Source organism: Gorilla gorilla, chromosome 12 (genome assembly GCF_029281585.2).
Source record: "Gorilla gorilla gorilla isolate KB3781 chromosome 12, NHGRI_mGorGor1-v2.1_pri, whole genome shotgun sequence".
NCBI lineage: Eukaryota > Metazoa > Chordata > Mammalia > Primates > Hominidae > Gorilla > Gorilla gorilla.
Window position 1 is genome coordinate 52,680,224 of NC_073236.2, and position 22,002 is coordinate 52,702,225.

The following is a 22,002-nucleotide window of genomic DNA, read 5'->3' on the forward strand; positions in this document are numbered from 1 at the left end:
AACCCTCTTCATTTCAGCATGGATCAACAACCCATTTTTCTGGGACCCCTCTCTGTAGCAGAAAGCTATTCTCTTTATTTTGCCTGTTGAATTTCTGCTGTTAACCTCACTCTTTGTGTGTCCACATTCTTAATCTCCATGGCTGTGAGACAACAAACCTCAGATGTCACCCCAGACAATTAGGCTGCTTCATTATTGACCTATTGGAGATGATTGGGCAGAGAAGAAAAGATTAAGGAAGCAGGCCGGGCACGGTGGCTCTCATGCCTGTAATCCTAGCACTTTGGGAGGCCAAAGCAGGTGGATCACCCGAGGTCAGAAGTTCCAGACCAGCCTGGCCAACATGACGAAACTGTGTCTCTACTAAAAACACAAAAATTAGCTGGGCATGGTGGTGGGCACCTATAATGCCAGCTACTAGGGAGACTGAGGCAGGAGAATCACTTGAACCCAGGGTGGAGGACGGAGGTTGCAGTGAGTCGAGATCACACCACTTCACTCCAGCCTGGACAAAAGAGCAAAACTCCATCTCGGAGAAAAAAAAATTTCAGGAAACACATGACAACCATTGTTGATGTCTTACATCTTGAAATACGGAAAAAGTAGATCCATTCTGCATCTCCTAAGAGATCAATCTAGGGGCCAGGGTGGACATAACTGTGTGACTATGTGATACAGTGATTAGGATCGTAGACTTGAGCTTCACAGACCTTCACAGTCATGTTTCTGTAGATAAGCCCTTCTCCACTCCAGGAAGATGTCAATTTTTCCATTGTTAGTGGTTTTAGTAAGCATCCAGGCACCTTATTTTTTTGTATCTGAATAAAGAAGGGTAGTGAGAAAGGGAGAAGAATGAAATAGCTCAAGCCAAAGAGCTCCTGGTCCAGGAAAGAGGCTGAGCTGGGAGATTTCAGACAAGGGGATGACAAAAATTACCACTAAGGAACAAGATGTCCAGGCCATCGCTCTGTCTCTATTTCAGCTGAACTCCCCCTTCCCCAACACACACATACACACACAAGCCAAGAACATTCCTATGGATACCCAGCACTCCCTCACCCTAAAGAATGTGAGAGGCAATTGATGCAGGATTTACGAAGCAAGGGTCATGCTGGGTCCCTAATCAAAGGTAGCTCAAAGGTAGAAGAAAGGGACATGATGAGGCCAGGAGTGGGGGCTGTTTTGGGAGAGTTATCAGTGTATCATCAAAAGGCTAGGCATGGCTTCAAGTATCCTCTTAATGTAAGAAGGGGCTCTACTTGTTAAATTGCATCATAGGTAGAATCTGTTCCCAGATGCCACTTTGCAGCCCCCAAATCTTTAACTGTAGTCTGTGTTTGTATTACTGCTCTGAGCCTTTGAGCTAATAAACTCAGAGGCCTTGAGAGAGTGAGTACATTTCCCCTGTATGTTGCAATTCAGGGAATATGTACAAATAAGTGTGAAAGAGTGTAGATAGCAATCAAATCCATGTGGTTTGTGATACGTCTTGAATCATTGGGACAGCTTGTGTGTCTGTATTAATACTGTAGCTGTTAATCTATCTATCATACCTGGAAGAGCTCCAGTCATCTCTTTGAAAGACCCACTGGCTGAGCCACACACCTGCAATGATCACCATCTAGTGGCAGATCAAAGGAGCTGCAAGATTTTATATCTGAAGACTACTTTAGTTAAAGGACAGCCCTTATCCCTGGATTTGACCTCCTTTGTACCCAGAGCTAAGGTTCAATTAGACCAAGGTCAAGGTTCCTTTACCTCCAAACTAAGAATGGTTTGTACCTTCTTTAATGGTTGGGAAAAAAATCAAAAGACTATTTTGGCCAGGTGCCGTGGCTCATGCCTGTAATACCAACACTTCAGGAGGACAAAGCAAGAGGATAGCTTGAGCCCAGGAGTTTGAGACCAGCCTGGGCAGCATAGTGAGACCTAATCTCTATAAAAAATAAACAAAATTATCCAGGCAAGTTGTTGCACGACTGTAGTCTCAGCTACTCGGGAGGCTGATGTGGAACGATCACTTGAGCCCCAGAGGTCAAGGCTGCAGTGAGACGAAATTGTGCCACTGCACTAAGCCTGGGTGACAGAGTGAGATCCTACTTCAGAAAAAAAAAAAACTATTTTGTGACACATGAAAATTACATGAAATTCAGATTTCAGTGACCATAAATAAAAGTGTATTAGAAAACAGCTGCACTCATTTTTTTTGCGTATTTTCTATGGCTCCTTTCACAGTGCAACAGCAGAGTTGGATAATTGCAACAGAGAACATATGGCCCACAAAGCTGAAAATATTTACTATCTGACCTTTTATACAAAACGTTTGCCAACCCATGCTTAGATTAATAATAGCTTAATACCTGGCAATGTCACATAGGCCCAGAGTTGGGGAGAAGTTCACTGCTTTCAAGTACATTCACTGACTGATTCATTCATTCATTTCATACACTGTGTGAGGGACCTGATCAAGGAAGAAGTTCTTGTGCACAACTACCATTCACATTCCAGGATGACAGGAACAGGTGCCCTCCTTGATTATCCATGATATCCTGCATAATTGCATCCTTGACAAAACTTCACACTCTCTAGTCCATGTGTTCTTACTAAAAAAGCATGCTTGCTTCCCTCTTTCTCCCTCTGGCTCCAAGAAATCCTTAGTTGTGCAATCCTTTCCTCCCAAGAATTCCTAAATTCACTCATCCTGCATGCATTTATCAGCCCGTGTATCAGGCACCGTGCCCACTGCCCCAGATATAAAGATGAGTAAGGCTGGGCATGGTGGCTCACACCTGTAATCCTACCATTTTGAGATGCCAAGGCAGGAGGATCACTTTAGTCCAGGAGTTCGAGACCAGCCTTGTCCACATAGTGAGAGCCCCGTCTCTACAAAAAATACAAAAATTAGCTGGGTGTGGTGGAGCACACCTGTAGCCCCAGCTACTCAGGAGGCTGAGGCTGGGGGATGACTTGAGCCCAGGAGAAGGCTGCAGTTAGCCACGATCATACCCCTGCACTCCAGCCTGGGTGACAGAGCAAGACCCTCTCTCAAAAAATAAAGTAAAATAGGCGCGGTGGCTCACGTCTGTAATCCCAGGACTTTGGGAGGCCGAGGCGGGCGGATCACAAGGTCAGGAGATCGAGACGATCCTGGCCAACATGGTGAAACCCTGTCTCTACTAAAAATACAAAAATTAACTGCGCATGGTGGCACGTGCCTGTAATCCCAGCTACTCAGGAGGCTGAGGCAGGATAATCACTTGAACCAGGAAGTCAGAGGTTGCAGTGAGCTGAGATCACGCCACTGAACTCCATCCTGGCAACAGAGCAACACTCTGTCTCAAAAAATAATAAAATAAAATAAAATAAAGATGTGTAAAATGTAGGCCCTGTCTTCAAGACATTGACCTTTAAAGGGGATTATGGAAGAGCATGTAAGGGTGGTGAGAGATAGGAGGCTAAGGGGAAGGGTATCCAGGGCTCTGAGGAACCAACGAAAGCTTCGGAGAAGAGACAGACAAGAGAAGTAGGGAGGGTGACCAGAATCTCAGAACCAGAAGAGATCACTTTAGACCCAAGGACATGGCAGCATGTGCAGAGACATGAAGGCCAAGAAACAGCGTGACAGGTGCAACAACTGCAATTGGGAGGCTACTGCGGGAGCTACAGATGCATAAGTAGTATACTTCTCTTTACCAGTCTGGCACCAGACTACTGCATTTTATGTCCCAGTGTTTCATATGCATTTGAAAGCTATTCTAACAGCAACATCTCTTCGAATGTGTGACATTGTTCTTTGCTTACATTACCACAAGTTTCATGGCACCCTTTGAGGTGGATATTGTGGCCATTTTGAAGATGAAAAAAATGGAGGTTCAGAGAAGTAAGAAATATGTCTGAGGCCTCCTTGTGAAAAACATCTCCAAAGTATAAAACCTGGAGAAACTTTGATCCACGCGCACAAGGAGACTGCACAAGAATGTTAAAGCAGCACCAACTGGAGGAGCAAAAATAGGAAACAAACTCAGTGTCTACCGAAAACGTGTAGGAGAAAGGGTAAGTAGTGGTGCATTCATAAAATGGAATATTATTGAACGGTGAAAGTGAATGAGAACCTCACATATCAGCATGAGTTAATATAAAAAAAGGCCATGTAAAAAACATTGCAGATGAATAAACAGTATGTATAATAACACTTACGTAAAGTTCTAAACCATGCAATGCAATATTTCATGTTACTTAGGGGTACATACATATGTAGTAAAATTATAAAGAAATACATGGAAATGAAAAATGCTGAATTTAGAATAGTATTTATTTCTGAGGGAAAGAGAAATTCATGAGGAAGTGGAAAAGAGGGCATTCCAGAAAGAGGGAGAAGCGTATGCAGTACTGTGAGTTGAGTTTTGCAATAGTGTGGTATTTACAGGAATCAGTATAGGTTTAATGTTGCTGAATCACAAGTAATAGCAGGGTGGGGAGGTAAGGGCAGTGGAAAGATAATGAGATCAGGGAGGTGCACAGAAACCTCATAGTACTCAGTTTGACCTTTTCCAACAGACACTGGGGAGCCAGTAATGACTTTTAGAGAGAACCCTTTGGCAGCAATATGGAGAGTAGACTGGAGCAGTTGAAGTCAGAGGGAGATCTTAGCACGTTTCTAGCAAGAGTTGATGAGAATCTGAAATAAGGCAACGGCAATGTGACAGAAAAGTAGAGAATACCCAAAATAAACTCTTCCACAGTATACCAGGAGACGTGCCCATCAACAGGAAAATCAGTGGAGTAGTGTCCAGCAGTGAAATGAACAAATTACAGCTGTCTTCAACAGCTTAGACGAAATTCAAAATATTAAGTGAAACAAACGAGTCCCAGCGTACTGCATAAAGGTGTAAATCTTATAACGTTTAAAAACAATCTAAATGTGTTTTAGCCATGCCTATGTGTGATAATAAATAGAGAAAGGAAATGATGAATACAAACCAGGTTAGTGATTTCTTTGGGAAACAGGGGATGAGATGATGAGATATATACATACATACTTATTTGTGTGTATAATGTATATTATAGATGTACATGCTGAAAGAGCAACAGGGAGAGAGAGAAAAAGGTCATTTATGGACCAATGATGACGACGTATGATGACAAAGGATTGTGCTTAATCTACTCTGTGTATTTAGGGTATAATAAAGGAAAGATTATAACTGAGGCTTTATTGTAAAGATCATAAAATGTTTTGTTTTACTTATATTCCCTTTCTTTGTCTTTTTCTTCCTCCATGCATGCTTGCTTGCACGTAGTCATTTCAGCAGAGGGTAGTCACTAGTGATTGATTAACTTCATATCCTAACCCCAGAATGCAGGCAAGATTGATGAACTTGTTTTTCTTTTAAAGAACAATGGACCTGGCACGGTGGCTCACGCCTGTAATCCCAGCACTTTGGGAGGCCGAGGTTAGTGGATCACTTGAGCCCAGAAGTTCAAGACCAGCCTGGGCAACATAGTGAGACATCCCCACCCCCTGCCCAATCTCTATAAAAAATGAACAAAAATCACCTGGGCATGTGTGCATGCCTGCGGTCCCAGCTACTTGGGAGGCTGAGGTGAGAGGATCGCTTGAGCCTGGGAGGTCGAGGCTGCAGTGAGTGGTGATCCCACCACTGCACTCCAGCCTGGGCAACAACGCGAGACCCTATCACAAACAAAACAACCATGACCCTTAGGTCACGCAGACCTCCTTGATGGTCCAGATGGGGCATCATCTAATGGGGCAGATGAGACCTAGAGGCCCAGGGAGGAAACAGCTTTGATCATGGGGGATCCCACCCTCTGTATTCTTACCTTACTCATAAAAGCCCCCCAGTTACGTTCTAAGGCATGTCAGTATTTGAGAGACTTCTCCCGCTCTCTCGCTTTGGCCAAACGGAATAAACCCTCCCCCGCTCCTAAGCACTGAATGTGTCGGTGTTTGGCTTACTGCGCATTTGTTACACGAACCTATATTGTAGGTTCTGTTGATAAGGCAACAGATCATGTATTTTTGAGATACTTTGAGGGTGGAACTGTAAATTTCCAGTTTTTTTTTTTTTTAATCAGTTGGCTTTATAGTCATTCTCCCAAGGCGAGCGAGCGACCCCCACGAACTTTTCCTTGCCCCAAAAAGGAGGGCAGACGGACAGGATCAAAACCAGTCGCGCCAGCAAGACATTAGAGCCGCGCCGGGAACTGCCAGGCCAAGCGGGCGAAGCAAGCAGCAAGGCGGGGCTCAAGAGGCTTCCTGGGCGCTGGGCTGGCTGCGCAAGCGCAGTAGCGCGCCTCGCCGCCATGGCGTCTGTGCTGTCCAGTCATAAGCCGGTAGTGGCGGCGACTTCCCCTCAGGAAGCCGGGTCTCCGCCTCCTCCTCCCATCCCGCCTGCTCGGCGGCGGAGGCGGCGGTGGCGGCAGCGGTTGTTCCTGCCTCTCCGCCACCTCCACCGCGGCTTATCCCCTGGCTGGCGGCGTTGGCGGGGCGGGGGACAGTAGTTGTAGACGCCCGCCCCTGCCTCAGAGAAGGTGAGTTCCCGCCCCGGCGGCGGGGGCGGCCCGGTCTTCAGCCCCTCAACTCCTCCGCTCCAGGACAGGCCTCGCGCGCCCAGCCCGCCGGGCGCGCCCCGAGTGTGCGAAATGGCCGACCAGGGCGCGGCCCGAGTCCCGCGCACCCCTCACCGGCCGCCGCCCCCGGAAGGAGACGCCAGGGCTTCCGAGTGGAGTGCGGAGGGAAGGGGCGCTCGGCTTGCGGAGGAAGCCGAGGTCGGAGTGGGAAACTAGGGGCGACCAAGAGGAAATCTAGACCCGGAGCGTCAGGGAAAGGGAAGTGGGGTGAGGAAACTCGAAAATTGAGGGGACAGGGATAAATAGAGAAAAGCCCAAACGTGGAAGAGAGTAAGCTTCTGTTTGGTGAAGTTCAGCATCCTGGAAAGTAGAGACTTTGACGTAGGACGCTTAGGGAGAGGTGGATTTAGGAATCGGGGAAAGCAGGAAGTAGCGGGGCCCTTGGGGGAAGAGAAGAGGGGATGAGGTTTAGCGGGGGATCACTTTGGAGTTATCCTAGGCTTTTGAGGATATGGCCCTGTAAGACAAGCTTCTAAGATTTATAGGCCCGTCTTGATAGTGATCTGGGGTTTTATGTGTGTGTGCTTTTAATCCTCTAATTTAGAGACGGAGGTCTCGCTGTGCCCAGGCTGGAGTGCAGTGGCGCGATGATAGCTCGCTGCAGCCTCCAGCTCCTGGGCTTAAGCGATCCTTCTGCCTCAGCCTCCGGAGTAGCTGGGACTACGGGCGCGAGCTACCGCGCCCAGCTGAGTTTTAATATGTACCTACCAATGTCAGAGATACACGAAGCTGGACGTTAAAGCGTTGAAAAAGGATTTTATTCCGCAACTCCTGACAGAGGGGAAAGACTGAGCTCCATTCCTATTTTCACCGAGATGACTGCGAGTTTTAAAGGGAGATGAAGGGAGTAGGGAGTGGGAAGAGAGGGCTCAAGTAGAGTCAGGGAGGTGAAAAATTATAAAGTGCTGATCATTGTAAAAACGCAAGTAGGCCAGCTGTGTCTCCTATCTGGGAATTATCTAAGATAAAATACTATCCTCCCACAGAGACTGGGAGTCAGGCCCAGTCCTTCCTGGTTACATTTCAGAGCGATGGCTTTCAGGTCCTTGAGAAAGACACTCCTGAGTTGTAAGAGGTACAAACACATCTCAAAGGAACAGAGGAGGATTCGTAGTTGTGAGCCCTTTTTAGTAAATGCCTTTTAAAAGGGAAGTCAGGGAGCTGTTATTAGGTGTTGGCTAGAACAAACAGTAAAAATTTTTTTTTTTTGAGACGGAGTCTTGCTTTGTCGCCCAGGCTGGAGTGCAGTGGCGCGATCTCGGCTCACTGCAAGCTCCACCTCCCGGGTTCACGCCATTCTCCTGCCTCAGCCTCCCGAGTAGCTGGGACTACAGGCGCCCACTACCACGCCCGGCTAATTTTTTGTATTTTTAGTAGAGACGGGGTTTCACCGTGTTAGCCAGGATGGTCTCGATCTCCTGACCTCGTGATCCGCCCGCCTCCGCCTCCCAAAGTGCTGGGATTACAGGCGTGAGCCACCGCGCCCGGCAGTAAAAATTTTTTTGACAGCCTGGCTTTTCCAACAGGAACTCAAAAGAGGGCTGGATTGCCCTCTTGGACGTGGGCTTAGGCTTCTAGAGGCCATGTTAAATTTTGGTCGACTTTCCAAGGATGGGGAAAGCTTTTGCAGTTCTCCAACACATTGACCCTAACACAAAATGCTATTTCTTATCCATCTTAATCTAAGAGATGTTTGAGTTCTTACTATAATAGTTCTATATGTCTGCAAACAGCCTGCTGGTTGCAAATCATGAGATAAGGCTTAAAGCAGTTTTGGGAATGATTTTAGTTGATAGTGCTTGATCCCACTGCAGAAGACCTAAGTAAAACATTCAGCCATGTTCAGTATCAAATTTTTTAGTATTTGCTATGTTGCCTTATGTTGCTTTTTGTCTTCAGAGTGAAAGATGATGGGAGCCAGAATATTGTAGAATAATTTAGATTCCTTTTTCCAAGAGAGACACCTATAAATATAACCCCATAAAAATACTGATTTCTTCTTTATCCTTTTTCATGATGAGATATTGTATTTTGTGTGTTATCCCATAATATTTTACACAATTGACTTTGTGTCTATTGACTTTGGAGAACTGGCGGAGGAGTAAAATACTGCAGATTTCTTAAAACATTTTTGTAAGCACTTTTTCTGTTCACTAAAAATGGGGATTAGTCATTGCAACCAAATGATGAGACTATTAAGTTCTCTTAGTGAAGGCAGTTTTGGAAGACTAGATTTAGTGTCTTCAGTCAGCCTGGATTATTTTGCTTTTATAACACATTTCCTGCCTCTCACTAATAAATAAGCCTGAGCAGTTAAAAGACTACAATTCAGTTTGGCTCACATGGCCAGACCACAGGAAGATTTGGAAACAACTTGTCGTGGAAAAAAGCTTTTTGGCAGACTCAGCATGTGTTTTTGTTTTTGATTTTGCAATGACTTTAAATATGTGCAAAAGACTTTAAAAGATGTCAGTTCACACAGTACTAGCAGTAACCTTTCTATTCCACTTCAGGGTGGTAAAATGAGAATACTGGAATAGGAGTCTGACTAGTTATAGGTTCTAGTGCTAGTTTCTCCTACAGCTAAATGACCCTGAGTAAGTCCCACACTTTCTGGATTTGAGTTTGGTCATCTGTCGGTGGGGGAATTGGACTAGCCCAGTGACTCTCATCTAGGAATGATCGTACCCCCGAGAAGACGTCTGATAATGCGGAGATATTTTAGGTTGTCATTGAGCAGAGAGGGAGAAGAGCCAATCATAATTCCAAGAGACACAATCCTGAATGTTGAAATCCTGAAAGATGAAAATCCCTAAAGTCTAAAATCCTCAAAATCACAGTCACAAAAGACCAAAATGTTGAAAATAATAAATGTGGGAAAAGTACTTTTTTTACTTCTTTAAAATATGTTTGTTTACATTTTTAAAGGGGGATTTATTTAAGAAACAAAAACATGACAACACTTCGTAGGTCATTTCACGCAATGAAAGGCAATAGTAACATTTTGCAGACATAAGTATACTAACAGTCACAACATGCATGTAACAGTTATGAGCAGATGAACTGTATTCATGAAGAAGTAGATCAAAAAGGGAAATGTATAAAAGCATGTCACAGTGGTTGGTAGTCGTGTGCACCTAGCTTTATAACTGGTCATCTGAAATACTGTGACAAGTCTTTTGATGAGATAGATCAAAAACTATAATGGGTCACTCACCATTCACTTACGCAGTTGCCCAAAGGGCTGAAACCTCAAGAAATTAAACTATAATGGGTCACTCACTATTCACTTATGCAGTTGCCCAAAGGGGTGAAACCTCAAGAAATTTTTATCTTTCACAAATGCAGATATGCAAAAGACATTTCTTATCTCTTCATTTATTGAGGAAGTTTCAGCGTTTTTAGGTACATGCACAGTGCTTACACACAAAGTCAGTGTTCTGATAATGTACTTTCATGAAGTCAAATTTGCAAAAAATGCATAAGACAAATTAGAACTCAAAGTCTCTGCAGTTTACACTTACAGTATTGGACATGATGCAAAGATGAAATACATAGCATGGTGAATTATTTTTTTTAAAAGAAGTCTGACAGTTTAAGATAGTGGAAAAAAATAATTTGGCAAATGAGAAAATGTATTACAGGAATAGATTATGGGCAGTTGCACAGAGATAGTCCATGAAAGCTGCCCTAACATGCAGCTATCCTGCAATTGGGATTTTGGCCTTTTGGGATTTCAACATTTGGGATTATCTTCTAAACCCACGAGGAACATGGTGAGCAAGTGCAGGTGCTACCAGCACCTACTTGGCATAGGCCAGAGATGCCACAAATATCCTAAAATACACAAGACAGTTCCCACACTCACACAGCAATGGATTATCCTACTCATAATGCCAGAAGTGTCGAGGTTGAAGAACCCTGCACCAACCAAACTCAGTTCTTTTACAGCTTTAAAATTGTGAACTGATTTAACACATCTGTGTTGGTATTCTTTCCATGGCTTGACATGGCTGGGTACTAAAATTATAATTCATAAAGCATATGAAACTTTGACCTATAATGGCTGACATTCAAAAAGTAATCTCAGATGACATTCAGAGTAATCTCTGTTAAGGTTGAGACTATTCACTAGAATTTCAAAAACAATATAATTGTTACCTAAAAAATTACCTATTGTCACTTTACTTCCGGTAAATATCTTCCATTAAAATTTCAGTTACTGCCACTTGACAATTGGCAAATATTTGATATGTCACACTATCTAAAACATGGCTAGGATTCAATATATTTTTATTTTAGGTGTTTATAAGAGTTAATTGCCAATGGAAAAAAGGTTGCTTGCACTTAGCTAGAATTTTTTTAAGACTTTGTTAGCAGATTCCTCCAAAGGTATCAAAGAATTGTCATGTTTCCAGTTATTAAAATTCTACTCTCACTTTCAGAATTCCGATAGGACCATTAAAACTGATTTGAAGAGCATCTGCTAATCCATTTTCACCTATACCTATAGCACCCTTCTGAGGAACTCCTCTGTATTGGTCTTGATAAAGAGCAAATATCAGTAAGGATTAAAAATTGGCAAAGGTTGCGCATGGTTGTTTACGCCTGTGATCCCAACACTTTGAGAGGTCAAGGCCAGAGGATTGCTTGAGCCCAGGAGTTTGAAATCAGCTTGGGCAAAATAGTGAGACCCTGTCTACAAAAATAAAAATAAAAATTAGCCAGGCATGGCCCCGCATGCTTGTAGTCCCAGCTACTTGGGAGGCTGAGGTAGGAGGACTGCTTGAATCCAGGAGGTCGAGGCTACGGTGAGCTGTGATCACACCACTACACTTCAGCCTGGGTGACAGAGCAAGACCCTGTCTCAAAAAAAAAAAAAAAAAAAAAAGCAAGTAAGGAAGATATAGAAGGCATAAGGTTACAAATAGGAAATGGAAAAAATCACAAAAATCCAAAGAAACACCATGTTTCCATAGTTAAAAGAAATAGACATACTTAGAATTTATTATTGTGGTGTCAAGATTTTCCAGGACACTTTGTAATTTATTTGGTGAAGTTTCTCAAACACTTTTGACAGTTAAAAAAAAGTTTCACTAAATAATGGTATTCCTGAGTAATCATAGTAAAAACAAAACTACAACAAAAATTCTTGGTTATCTACCTGTTTTTATTTTTTATTTATTTATTTTTTGAGACGGAGTCTCTGTCATCCAGGCTAGAGTGCAGTGGTACAATCTCGGCTCACTGCAACCTCTCCCTCCCTGGTTCAAGTGATTCTCTTGCCTCTGCCTCCCACGTAGCTGGGATTACAGGCATGCACCACCATGCCCAGCTAATTTTTGTGTTTATTAGTAGAGACAGGATTTCACCGTGTTGGCTGGGCTGGTTTTGGACTCCTGACTTCAAGTGATCTGCCTACCTCAGCCTCCCGAAGTGCTGGGATTACAGGTGTGAACCACCGCACCCAGCTCTACCTGTTTTTAAGAAAAAAAAAAAAAAATTGACTCGGTTTTGGAGTGAAGGACATTTCTGGCTACTTATTGAGTAATTAACTCATTTACATAGTAATTGCCTAAAAATATTTTCCTTTGTTTCCGTGATATTAAGCGGAGACTCAAGTTAAACAACATAAAGAAAATCTAGCTAATAACCCTTCTTAGGTTTATTCAGAAAACATTTTTGAGTTCCTGTTATGTGCCAGATACTATACTTGGTACTAAGGGTATACAGATGAATTAGGCCAGCCCTTTTAAAGGGCTCAATAGTAGTATTTATTAATGAAATTAGGGAGAAAAATAAAGAGCAATTGGAGAAAATGTAGTTTTAAATATGGATTAGTCAGACTCCTGAGATATCAGGAGTAGTTCATTGTTTTGCATAAATATGTGCTCTGCACATGACATGTTTGTTACAGGCACACCAGAGCACATTATGTTAATGTAAATCTGAAGTTGGCAGCCTGGAAGAATGATTAGAGAGTGTGTCTGGAGAAACATTAATGATTATTTGTTAGTTTCAGACTTGCTGCCTTTATTAGGTGTCAGTAAGTGAAAATATTAACTAAGCATGTTAAAATGACTAAGAATTGCCCCTACTATATTCACCACATATGTTAGGACAGAAGTGTTGATCTCAGTTTTTGTTTGTTTTTGTTTTTCTTTTGAGACAGGGTCTCACTCCGATTGCCCAGGCTGGAGTGCAGAGGCATAATTTCAGCTCACTGCAGCCTCGACTTCCCCAGGCTCAGGTGATTCTCCCACCTCAGCATCCTAAGTAGGTGGGACTACGGGCACATGCCACCATGCCCAGCTAGTTTTTTGTATTTTTAGTAGAGACGGGATTTCACCATGTTGCCTAGGCTGGTCTGGAACTCTGGACTCAAACGATCCACCTACTTCAGCTTCCCAAGGACGTGAGCATTGATACGCTTCCCCCTTCTTATAAACCCATTCACATTAACTAACCCATTAGAAGGAATGGCGCATGTTTGATGTTCTTTGATGTAGGATATTTGTCTTGGATCCAAGTAAAACTAACTTCACAAGCATGATCCCTGAGGTAGCTAGCCATAGAGTACTTATGATTATTGGCATTCAAAGACTTACTTTAAATAAAAAGATAAATTTGATACTAAACATATACTCCCAATTAATGATTTTGTTACTTCATTTGTATTTTGTCATTGGGAATATGCCATAATAAACCCTTAGTTATTTTTGTAATTGTTGTATTAATGTAAAGTAGCTAGAACATGGCAAACTGTAGATCAGACACTAGTCTCATTTCCTGAAAAAGCAAGATTAACAATGAGCATTATAGCAAAGAGTATTCATGCTGTTGACAGGTATTGGGCTGCATTGTTACCCCAATTAAGTTCTCTGAAAACACTTTAAATAGGATTTGACCTCTGGGGAAAAAAGGAATCAAACAACATGTTTTGGCAAAGATAACAGAATCAGTTGCCTAGTCTCCCAAAATTTAGTGCTGTGCTCTGCGTGGTCTTTACTAAGATTAAGATAGTATTGGATTACAGAACTCCCTAAGAGCAGGCATAAAACAAGGATGTCCATTCTCACCGCTTCTATTCATTATTGTACTAGAGCACATAGCCAGTACATTCAGGCAAGAAAAATAAAAGGTTTACAGATTGGCAAGAAATAATACTGTCTTTATTTGCAGAGTATATGATCATCTATGTAAAAAGCCCCATAGAATCTAGGAAAAGGCAACTAGAATAGTGAGTTCAGCAGGGGAGTAAAGTACAAGTTCTATATATATAATCAATAGTATTTCTAAATGCCAGCAAAAAGCTATTAGAAACATTTTTAAAAAATACTATTTACTGTTATATCAAAAAACAAAACTGCATTCATAGGCCTTCTCATAAAACGTAAGATACTTTTAGATAACTTCAATAAAATACATTGAGGCCAGGCCTAATACACCTGTAATCCCAGCACTTTGGGAGGCCAAGGCAGGTGGATCACTTGAGGTCAGGAGTTAGAGACCAGCTTGACCAACATGGTGAAACCCTGTCTCTACTAAAAATACAAAATTAGCCAGCCATGGTAGCGCACGCCTGTAAATCCCAGCTACTCAGGAGGCTGAGGCAGGAGAATTGCTTGAACCCAGGAGGTGAAGGTTGCTGTGAGCCGAGATCCCACCACTGCACCCCAGCCTGCGCAACAAGAGTGAAACTCCCATCTCAAAAAAAAAAAAAATACGCTGAAAATGACATAACATTGCTGACAGAAAAAACGGTGCAAATGATGGAGAGATATAAAATGTCTCCTAATACATGTTAGTGAGTTAGATTGAAAAGTCTAGGACCATGTCAGTAATTTGGTGTATTTATTAGAGAGGAAGAAGAAGTAAGCTACTGACACCTAAAATATAACCAAATTAGCATCCTAATTTTGCTCATAAAATTTTTTCCTCAAAGATTAAAGATATTTAATAACCATTTAAAAACCTATTATGCTGGCCAGACATGGTGGCTCATGCCTGTAATCCCAGCACTTTGAGAGGCCGAGGCGGCCGATCACTTGAGCTCATGAGTTTGATACCAGCCTGGGCAACATGGTGAAACCCCGGTTCTACTAAAAATACAAACAATTAGCCAGGCGTGGTGGTGTGTGCCTGTAGTCCCAGCTACTCGGGAGGCTGAGGTGTGAGGATCACTTGAGCCTGGGAGGCGGAGGCTGCAGTGAGCCAAGATCACGCCACCGCACTCTAGCCTGGGAGACAGTGAGACCCTGTCTCAAAAAAACACAAACCTATTATGCTGTTATGATTAAATGCCATTATCACAACAGGTCACGCTGTGAGGCATGAAAATTTTTATTACATTTTTTATTCAAATTCAGTTGATTTATTCATCAAACATGAGATGTCTGAAAAACATTTCATATGGTGCAAGAGTTAAATTAGGCAGGGCACAGTGGCTCATGCCTGTAATCCCAGCACTTGGGAGGCCGAGGCAGGAGGATCGCTTGAGCCCAGGAGTTTGAGACCAGCCTAGGCAACATAGCAAGGCCCTGTTCTTTAAATAAATAAATAAATAAATAATTCAGCGTCAAGTTGTGTTTTGTGAGAAAGATGTTCAAAAAGTTAAATTCAGGTTTTGCTGTTTCTAAATGGTAGGTAGAATGTAACAGATTGGTAAATCTAGAATTAAGAAAAGTAGAACGATTCCTAGTATTTAAGATATGAAGCTCTTTTTAGACAGTTTTGAATTATGAGTCATGTGTTTCATATTTAATACAGTAGTTGATGTGCAGTTTTTGTTACTTTAACTTTCACAGTGGTTTTACATATTTTTACTGAAATAAAGACCTGGCTGGGCATGGTGGCTCATGCCCATAGTCCCACTGCTTTGGGAGGCTGAGGCAGGTGGATTCCTTCAGCCCAGAGGTTCGAGACCAACCTGGGCAACAAAGCAAGACCTCATGTCTGCCAAAAAAATACAAAAAATAAGTTGGGCTTGGTGGCAGATGCCTGTAGTCCCAGCTACTGGGGAGGCTGAGGCAGGAGGATCAATTGAGCCTGGGAGGTTGAGGCTGCTGTGAGTCGAGATTGCACCACTGCACTCTAACCTGGGTGACAGAATGAGACCATGTCTCAAAAAAACCAAACAGAAAGTTGGTTCAAAATCAGAGCAATTAGAAAAGAGAGTAAGGATCAGGTCCATCCTTCAACTTCCATAAAGACAGTCCCTCTAAAACATCAGTTAGCTTGAAATACAAAGAATTAGGTACTCCTTTCAGATACTTCTGCCTTGTTTATGGGTAACCTTATTTGTCTTTCTGTAGTTACTAGACTAATTGGTTGGGAGAACATCTCACTATGTCAGTTAAATAGACAAAATCCTGAACCACAATACAAATAGTTCATCCATACAGCACTTACCTTGTTGCATGCATTCTTCTAAGTGCTTTGCATGTATTAATTTCTATAAGGACCACAACAACTTTTTGAGGTATATGTTATGTCTCTATTTTAGAGGTAAGGAACCTAAGGCGGAGAGGTTGAGAAGCTTGACCAGGGTTACATAACTTAATAAGTGGTAGAACTGATTCCAGGCTTCCTATATCTGTTTCACTCAAAGGAGCAATGGAGCCAAGTAACAGTATTACAGTCACTAGTTCTTAGTAGTGCCAGAAGTGACTTAGCCTTTGTTGGGTGGATGATCTTTCTGGAAACAAAGCCAACATTTCAAAATCAGTTTAAGGTAGAATTATCTCTTATTCCAAAAAAAGTTTAAACTCCTTTAGTTACTTTATTGAGGTACATTTTACTTATAATAAATCCACATATAGAACATGTACAACTCAGGCAGGGCACGGTGGCTCATGCCTGTAATCCTGGCACTTTGGGAGGCCGAGGTGGGTGGGTCACCTGAAGTCAGGAGTTTGAGACCAGCCTGGCCAACATGGTGAAACCCTGTCTCTACTAAAAATACAGAAATTAGGCATGATGTCTCATGCCTGTAATCCCAGCTACTCGGGAGGCTTAGACACAAAAATTGATTGAACCCAGGAGGCAGAGGTTGCAGTGAGCCAAGACTGTGCCACTACACTCCAGCCTGAGCGACAGAGTGAGACTCTGTCTCAAAAAAAAAAAAAGTACAATTCAATGAATTTGTGATAGGTGTATGCTCCCATGAAACCACTATCATAAGCAAAATGTCAAACATTTCCATCAACCCCAAAAGTACTTATGCCCCTTTACAATCCATTCCCCCCTCTACCTCTATCCCTGGGCAACCATTGATCTGCTGCTATTACTAGAGATTAGTTTGCATTTCTAGAACTTTTTATAAATAGAATCATACAGTAGATACTCTTTCATGTCTGTCTTTCACTCAGCATGATGGTTTTGAGATTCATCCGTGTTGCATGTGTTGCTGTTTTGTTCCTTTTTATGTCTGAATAATTGTATGGGTATATATCACATTTTGCTTATCTCTTCAGCTGTGGATGGACATTAGAGTTGTTTCAGGTTTTGGCTGTTACAAATAAAGCTGCTGTGAACATTCATAGACAAATCTGCATGGATATGTTTTCATGTCAAATACACAGTAGTAGAATGGCTAGGTCATATGGTAGCTATGTATTTAACTTTATAAAAAAATTAAGCTGGGTGGCTGATAATTTTTTACAGTGGCTCACACCTGTAAACCCAGCACTTTGGGAGGCCAAGATGGCCAGATTGCTTGAGCCCAGGAGTTAGAGACCAGCCTGGGCAACATGGCAAAATCTCATCTCTACAAAAAAAAAAAAGTACAAAAAATTAGCCAGGCATGATGGCATGAACCCATAGTCCATCTACTCAGGAGGCTGAGATGGAAGGATAATTTGAGCCCAGGAGGTCAAGGCTGCAGTAAGTTATGATCATGCCACTGCACTCTAGCGTGAGCTACTCCATCTCCCAAAAAAAAAAAAAATTATCAAACTCCTTTGTAAAATTATTGTACCATTTTACATTTTAGCCAGCAATGTATGGGAGTTCTAGTTATTTAACATCTTTACCAGCACTTGTTATTCTTAGTCCTTTAATTTTAATCATTCTAGTGAGAGTGTAGTGATATCTCATTATTTTTTTTATTTTTATTTTTTTACTAGACAGCATGGCTCTTTTCAGTTTATTGCATGAAGAAGTTACGTTAGTCCAAGTTAAAAGCAGACCCCTCATTGTGGTTTAATTCGTATTTACTTAGTCATTAGTATATATTCTTTTCTGAAGTATCTGTTCAGACCTTTTGCCCTTTTTAAATTGAGTTTGTCCTATAATTGAGTCATAAAAAGTCTTTATATCTTCTAGATGTAAGTCCCTTGTCTGATACGTTAGTTGAGAATATTTATCCTATATTCTGTGGCTTGATTTTCTTTTTTTGTTTGTTTGTTTTCTTTTGTAGAGACAGGGTCTTGGTACATTGCCCAGGCTGGTCTTGAACTCCTGGACTCAAGTGATCCCCGCTGCGTTGTCCCCCTAAAGTGCTGAGACTGCAGGCATTAGCCACTGTGCCCAGCCAGTTTCCATTTTTTTAATGGAGAGATATGTAAAACCTGGAGATCAGAAAATGTTTCAGATTTTTAAGGAGGAGAAATGGATTCCAGAATGTAGACTGAGAAGTTTTACGTCAGTTAGGAAGGCAGCATGCCACAAGTCAGTAACAGATTATGGAGCCAGACTGCCTTGTCATTTACTAACTGCAACCATGGACATGTTCCTTAACCTTTCTGTGCTTCAGTGTCCTCTTCTATAAAATATAGAAAGTAATTGTACTGAGCCCATAGAGTTCTTATGAGGATAAAATTAGTAACGTGAGGCCGGGCGCGGTGGCTCACGCCTGTAATCCCGGCACTTTGGGAGGCTGAGGTGGGTGGATCACCTGAGGTCAGGAGTTGGAGAGCAGCCTGACCAACATGGAGAAGCCCCATCTCTACTTAAAAAAATACAAAAAAATTAGCCGGGCTTGCTGGCACATGCCTGTAATCCCAGCTACTCGGGAGGCTGAGGCAGGAGAACCGCTTGAACCCGGGAGGCAGAGATTGCAGTGCGCCAAGATGGTGCCATTGCACTCCAGCCTAGGCAGCAAGAGCAAAACTTCATCTCCAAAAAAAAGTTACTATGTATAAGTGCTTGGAACAGTACCTAATACATCGTAAGGGCAATGCTGTAAAAGTGTTACAGGACAGATTATTAATAGGTCGCTTGTGAGTGTGATACTTTGAAATAAACATTAAAAGGCAATATGGATTTATTGAAAACACAAGTCATGCCATGCCTAGTTTCTTTTATGAAAGATTACTAGTAAATCAAAAGAATGTTGCAGGACCATATTTCTTTAGTGAGCATAATGAGATTCCCTGAGGTTTCTGAGATACAAGATTGTGCCAGGAATATACTTGAAGTTTAATTGGCATAATTTATTCAGAGATTAAATAATGACTTTTTATATGAAATGGAATTTTTAAGACTAGAGTTCAAGAAGTTCATGAGTTGTTAAGGTAAACCATGAAACTTGAAATACTTCTGCTGTGTGTGTGATTGATCTCTTTAAGCTGTAACCCCTAGACCTCCTGACTACAAGAGTTTACTCCTATCTGCCTATAGATTGTTTTGGTCAAAATGATTGAGATTGAGAACCACTGCTGTAGAAAGGATGGTTACAATTTTAGAAGGGCATTTCCTGTATTTCAAATATCAACAGAATAGAAAAATAAGACTTCAGTGTAGTACAAACAGATCAGACCCATAAGAAGGAGAGTAGTAGGGAGTAGAGTGGAGAAGCATAGTGTTCAAAAAGATGCTGAATTTGATTTTGAAATAAACTCAGATGTTATCAAGTTATTAATATCTTTCTAATTAAACCCATAGATTGCTAATAATAGATAAATCCTAGATGCAAGAAGAGAGTAGATTCTTCGTAGCATGCCATAGGTATTATCTTGCCCTTATCCTGCTTAAAGTTTTCACCAGTAATGTGAATGAAGTCATAGACTGAATGCATATAAAAAGTACGTGTGGGAGCCATAGCAAATACCAAGATTAAGATCATTTGAATTTTAAAAAATTCTCAGGTGGCTGCGGTGGCTCACAACTGTAATCTCAGCCTTGGGGAGACCAAGGGAGGAGGATCGCTTGAGGCCAGGAGATCAAGACCAGCTTGGGCAACATAATGAGATTCCCGTTTCTACAAAATATTATTTAAAATTAGCTGGGCATGCTAGCACACGCCTATAGTCCTAGCTATTCTGGTGGCTGAGGCAAGAGGATCACTTGAGCCCGGGAGTTAAGGCTGCAGCGAGCTATGATCATGCCTCTGCACTCCAGCCTTGGGGACTCTGGTTTTTTAAAGAAAGAAAGAGAGAGGTGGGGTGGGGGTGGGGAGTCAAAGAAAAGAAACAAAGAGAAACCTCATTTAGGAATAGTGGTCTAGGCTGGGTACAGTGGCTCACGCCTGTAATCCCAGGACTTTGGGATTCCGAGAGGGGTGGATCATGAGGTCAGGAGATCGAGACCATCTTGGCTAACACAGTGAAACACTGTCTCTACTAAAAATACAAAAAATTAGCCGGGTGTGGTGGCAGGTGCCTGTAGTCCCAGCTACTCAGGAGGCTGAGTCAGGAGAATGGCGTGAACCTGGGAGGCGGAGCTTGCAGTGAGCTGAGATTGTGCCACTGCACTCCAGCCTGGGGGACAGAGGGAGACTCTGTCTCAGAAAAAAAAAAAAAAAAGAAGAATGGTCTAAACCCATAACAAGATGAAGTATTAATTCCTGCATTTAGAAAAATAATTCAGTCAACATCCATATCACATGGGAGAAGATAGCCAATATCGGGGGGGAGAGATGCTACCTCCAGGATTTTAACAATTGTAAAGGTCATTAGAAACCAATAATATGATGACTATTTAAAAAATAACTAATGCTAAAATAAAATGGTAAGGTTGAAAATAATGTCCAGGTTAGAGGAAGAGATAATTTCACTTTACTCCACAACAATCACAGTCTGTATTCTTCAAACTATATAATGCTGCAACCTTTGTAATGAGTAAATATATAGTAATCACTATGCAAGTGAAAGAGAGGTGATGTCAAAATTTTCTGAGGAAAGATTTCTACAAATGCCTAGAGTTCACTACCGAGCTTTCTTTCCCCTAGTGGTTCCTGTTACCCATCATGTGTACTGAAGTTTGATACATATACAATTAGTTCAGACACCCAACTGTTTTAATTTGTAAGGAATTTCAAGGTACATAAAACATCTGCAGGTTGTTTAAACCCAACTTGACATAGAGGTATTAAACACATAGAAGAATGGAACAGGAAAGGAGAGATGTGCAAGATACTATACATTTGATAGAATCTGGATTTGTTCCAAAATCAAATTCACTGCTTTTTGAATGCTTAATGCTTATTCATTCCACTCCCTACTTCTCTCCTTCTGGGGGATAACAACAACAGTAACAACTCTTCTTCCTCTTCCTTACTTTCTCTGTCAAAGATAACTTTACCCAGGATCAAGGCCTTAGAATTGTCTCTGCCCCCACTCTCCCGTCTATCTGCTCTTCCCAGCTATCACAAATTCCTTTGATTCCACCTTTAGAATATCTCTCATATTCTTCCCTTCCTTTCTGTTAGCTCTGCTACTTTTTTGGTGCAGCCCAATAATCTCTTGCCTGCAACAGCTACCTAACAATATCTCCATTTTGAGTCTCTTTTTCTTCCCCTATTGACTGCAGAATTAAATCCAAATGTCCAAATAAGGCATATTATGATTTAGCATCATTCCACCTTTAGCACTGTCTTTCACTACCTTTATGCATGTCTTGTTTTATCTAAAGCAGAAATGCCTTTTCTAATGCCCTTCTGTCCTCCAGAATACCCTTTCTTTACTCATGTTTTTTTCTCTAAATTTTACCCATCTCCTTAAGTGTCCATTCAGAATCTATTCTTTTCCACAAACCCCTCACCAAGAACACATTATACCTTCTTATGTCTTACAGCACTTTACACATTTTTGTCTTGCATCATAGTTCTTTGCATATCATTTTTTACAAAATTATGAATTCCTCAATATTAACAATTGTCTTGTTCACTTATTCCCAATGTGTGGAAAAGCTATGTGCAATGTAAGGGAAAGGGTTGAGATAAACCAAGGTTTAATATCTGCCTTTATCAAATAGCACATGTGGCAACATATTTTAATTTCTTTAAATCCCAATATCCTAATCTTTATGAGAAATTCTTGCAAAAGTAAAAAACTGAAACAATAATCTATTGTTTGGCATACAGTAGGCATTCGATAAGGTTCATCTCTTTTTTCCTATCCTTTCCCACAGTAC

At 41.7% G+C, this 22,002-nt stretch overlaps 1 protein-coding gene across 2 annotated transcripts in view; it reads left to right on the forward strand.

Moving 5' to 3' along the window:
* The first annotated feature begins 6,293 nt into the window (after nucleotides 1–6,293).
* LOC101144642 (lysine-rich coiled-coil protein 1) overlaps nucleotides 6,294–22,002 on the forward strand; it is a 28,954-nt gene continuing 13,245 nt past the window's right edge. The window contains exon 1 of one of the 2 annotated variants that reach the window (XM_031008214.2): nucleotides 6,294–6,549. The gene's annotated coding sequence lies outside the window, so the exon portion shown is untranslated. Of the gene's footprint in view, nucleotides 6,550–6,598; nucleotides 6,856–22,002 lie in introns of those variants that run through there. The other variant, XM_055378222.2, reaches the window with a different exon arrangement.